General features: G+C 41.1%; 1 pseudogene; it reads left to right on the top strand.

Moving 5' to 3' along the window:
• Positions 1 to 3606: 3606 nt before the first annotated feature.
• Positions 3607 to 3692, top strand: LOC136498738 (small nucleolar RNA Z199; annotated as a pseudogene).
• The last annotated feature ends 868 nt before the right edge of the window (positions 3693 to 4560 follow it).

Genomic DNA, 4560 nt, shown 5'->3' with positions numbered 1-4560 from the left:
GACGTGGTGGCGCACCGGCCCAGGCCCCAGTGCGGGCACCTCCTCGTGCGCACGCCCTGGGCGGCGACGCCGCCGGTGTGCGCCGTAGCAGTGCCGATGGGCCCGGTTGTGGCCGCCTCCTACCACGACGCGGCGCCCAGCGAGCCCCGCCGCTAGCCGTGGCGCGTGGCTGACCTCGACGCAGCCTGCTCCCTGCGGTCCTCGCATCGTCCCCTCCTCAGTTTGGTCCCCCCCCCTCTCTCTCCTTACCTCTTCCTACTGGATCTCCCTCTCCCAGCGTTCGCGGAGGCTCGCTCCCCTTCACTATGGACGGCGATCTATGTGCACACTGAACTGTGCGCCTGTGCTACAGGAAACCCTAGCTTTACTAGTGTTGCCCTTCAAATGGAAACTACACCCAAATCTATCTATTTTCTAGTGTCTATTAGGGGGAATTCCTTGTGTGCCATTAAAAAAGATCGCAATGCCCTATGAGCCCCTGGAAAAGTTCAGCGGTCTTCAACGCCATTGCTCCAACTTTTTTGTACCCTCCATGCCACTGCCATCAGTTTGGGCTCTAACGGTGTCAAACTGCAGGTGTGAAAAGTCGAAAATACCCCTAAGTCCAAATATGTCATTAATTTTTTTGGGTATCTTAACGACTTCAAATGAAAAAACTCAAAACTAGAAAGTTGTAGATCTCATCGAGATCTATGATTTTTATATAAAAATTATCTTCATTTAATTCCGCAAAAAAATCTCGACGAGATCTACAACTTTCTAGTTTTGAGTTTTTTTATTTGAAGTCGTTAAGATGCTCAAAAAAATTAATGACATATTTAGACTTAAGGGTATTTTCGACTTTTCACACCTACAGTTTGACATCGTTAGAGCCTAAACTGACGGCAGTGGCATGGAGGGCACAAAAAAGTTAGAGCAGTGGCGCTGAAGACCGTTGAACTTTTCCAGGGGCTCATAGGGCATTGTGATGGCACATAAAGAATTCCCGCCTATTGATATATGCTACAGATGTTGCAGGTCTGTACCTACTCATCGATTTGCTTCGACCCCAATTACTCAGGTACTTCTAATCTTGGACTTGGATTCTTAGACAGCCTGGATCAAATTCATGTGTGCTATGGCCAGTGCTTTAGTGCTGCTGCAAACCTTCATAGTTGGTGCACTATCTTTTTTCTGTGTTGTTTTACAGTGTCACCTAGCACTATCTTTTTGCTGTGTTGCTTTACAGTGGCACCTAGAACTATCATGACAGATTAAAGTATGATCTGAATTAGTAGTTTTGAGTATAGACTGCATGTTCAGAGCTACTAAGTATGCTTGAATGTAAATTGGCTCACATAAATTAGTGGCAGCAATCTGGTAACTTATTCATCATGTTCTATAAACAGCTTGTTTTGAGGATGAAACATAATGCTATCAGAACTCCTGGTTTTTGTAATTGTTGGTTCGAGTTCAGAAATCTTTTTCTGAAAACATTCTTCTGTTTCCCCAGATGTTTGGTTAAATACTTGGAGTTTCAGCTTGATTCGTACCTGGAATGGAAGGTCTAGTACAGGAGCTTGTCCCAAGTTGAGTTTTATGTCATGTGCTTTTTTAAAGGGTATATATTTCACTGGTACAGCTGAAATTTTTCTCAATATGATGCTAGGTAAAGAAAAAAACTACTTGTTTCCAGCTTAGCTTTGTTGGTTATGTTTTTTATAAGACAGATGCATATGCTGGTTAATAATCTGAATTGTAACATTTTTTCTGTGCTGAGTTGCTACTTGTTTCCAGCTTAGCTTTGTAAATGTTGCTGCACTAAACAACAAAGCTAAGCTGGACTAATTTTTTTGGATTGTAGTTTGTAGCCTACTAGTGGGATTGGCATAGCATAACAATGATGGGGGACGTTCACTTGAGCTTCAAGCAGCTGCTGCAGCAACTGTGTTTTCTCTCTCCAAAACAATGTTTGTGCCAACCTGCAGTGATGTTAGCTAGCATCAATTTCTCTATTTTGGTTAATTCGATATAGATGACTACAGATTTTGAAATCCATGGCACCTTGCCATTATTGTTTTTTCAAAGCCATGTACTCGTCTTGAAAGAAGCTGACATGTTAGACAGTAATGTGGAACTAAGGTGTGATATTTCTACATAGTTTATGTTTTGATCAAAGTACAAATACTCTTGATACAGAAGCTGACTGCCCATCTAGGTTACATGCTTTCTTTGATTGCCCTTCCTTTGTTCCATTGTACTGTAGTGAGGTTTTACACTAAGTGCATGATTCCCAGGATCTTGGAGAGGCTTACTAGGTGCTGAGTGAACCTGTGCAGAGGAAGGCCTACTACTGCTACAGCAGGAACAACTATCCAGGTAGAACTAGTTGTTACTCCATTGCTGCTAACTAGAAGTAGTTGTAATTTATTAATGAATTTGCTGAATTGCTTTCTAATAAATTGTTATTCCTTCAATTATAGTTTTGGTGTCATTGCTGCTAATTATTGGTAACTCCTATGATTTTTACAGTGTATTTAGTAGACTCAACAGGTCATTGTTTCACTATATGCAGCCACTTTCTCATCAGAATGTACATATAGTTGATCTATTTAAGTTAGGATCTGAATTCGAGAGAGTGATCAATTAGCGATTACCATTCTGTACCTGTTTGAAGTGGCCCAAATTAGGATGAATGTTTGAAAGTTTAAATGAACTATACCTGATTAGTATACACTGCTCATTATTGACTTTATATTTCTGAAAGTTGGTGTTCTTGAAATATTAATTAGAAGTTCTGCACATTTCAGAGATACTGTGCCTCAGTAAAAATTTGAAAATATGAGGATAGGCCATTGCAAAGCCAGGGACTGATTTTTTTTCACATTTTATTTAACTGTGGAGTTAGTAAAATGCATGTAGTTGACTAGTTGTGAGAGCAGTCCAGTATTGACAATTTGTGGTGACCTAGTACTTGACTTTTATATTCCGGTGGAGTGAAATATGCCTCTTGTTGTTTAGTGCAGCCACACATTGCTATATGCCTTAAATTTCTGTGCTTGCAGTTAAATTAAATATAGTGAGATTCATTAACAGTTAGTAAATGTTGCATTTGATGGGATCTGTTATGGTGTGGAGCCTTTGTTTTGTCATAGCATTCTGTACATGTGGCCGTGCCATAGCTCATCTTTCTGTTTCCTTTTTTTTGCATGATCCTGCATGAGCACAAGGCTTCAGAAGATCACCCGTTGGCACAACATAGACAAGTGCCGTAACAGAGGTCAGTGATCACACTCCCACTCCACCTCTTAGGCAGCAGATTTCAGGTGACTAGCCCCCCTTAAGTTAGGCGCTGCACCATCTTTTTTATCGGGCCCTGAGATTGCCTCCTCTGATCAGCTCAGTGGACAGTGGGCATGTCTTTCTGAACCAAAAAATGCATGATCATTGACCATGTTGAAGTGTTCTTAATTAATACAATGATAGTGTCATACAATATATCTGTTGGAGCCTTTTGGAACATTTTCTATCAATTTGCACTTGTCTCATCATGCTGCTTATAACATTGTGTGAGTTTGCAAATTGCACTACATTTAAACACTTTTGTTGCCTGCTTACACTGCTGAAGATCAAGTGATGAGCAATTAACTGCTCCAACGATATGATTGGAGTCATTCCCCTATGATTCCCAAGTATTTAAGTCTCTGATGATCCCATCTTTCTCCTTGTGCGTCATATTCGGAGAAGCATTATACTAAACAATGATTGTCATTGTTTCTCTTCAAAAATATCAACATTTTGTAATTGAGCCTCATAGCACTACTTGTCCTACTCCTACATCCATGTTGCTATATTTCTTGGGGATACATAGTTGGGTTTTTCTTGCCTGTTTCCATGGTCAGATGATGAGTATTAAACTGCAATAATATGATTTGATATTTTTCTCCTGTAATTGAATTTAAGTCTCAGATAGCCCCTCCACGACATCCAGAAAGCTTTCGATATGGTCAGCTGGAGCTACTTGCTTGAGGTGCTGCAAGCTCTCGGGTTTGGGTCTCGCTAGTGTATTGTCATTGAGTTTCAGTACAATCGCAGAAGAAGATAAGTCATGATGAAGTTGTGCATGAAAAATATATGTTCTGGTCGAATTTGAAATTTTTTTTTGACAGAAAAATGTACTGTAGGGGCGGTTCTAGACTGAACCGCCCCTACAAATCGATTTGTAGGGGCGGTTGTTGTTACCAGCCGCCCCTACAAATCGATTTATAGGGGCGGTGTGGGAACCGCCCCTACAAATGCATGATTTGTAGAGACGGTATGGTAGGGGCGGCTGGCCAAGCCGCCTCTACGAACCATTGCCAGGCCTCCCCTACAAATGCTTTTTTAGTAGTGTATGTGATTCTAACATAGTGTAGTTTGATCTTGAAGAACATTATCAAAGTTATTTGTAAAGTTTGACCAACATAAAAGCCAACTACTCTAATTGTTGTGGTCCTTACTATATTCTGAGCCCAGTCACTGCTGGTTGCCAATAGATATTAGTAGTAGGTGCACATGTGTTTGAGGCCCTAGACAGTTAAT

Source organism: Miscanthus floridulus, chromosome 12 (genome assembly GCF_019320115.1).
Source record: "Miscanthus floridulus cultivar M001 chromosome 12, ASM1932011v1, whole genome shotgun sequence".
Taxonomy (NCBI): domain Eukaryota; kingdom Viridiplantae; phylum Streptophyta; class Magnoliopsida; order Poales; family Poaceae; genus Miscanthus; species Miscanthus floridulus.
The sequence above is the reverse complement of the archived record's forward strand: the minus strand, read 5'-3'. Positions and strand labels throughout refer to the sequence as shown.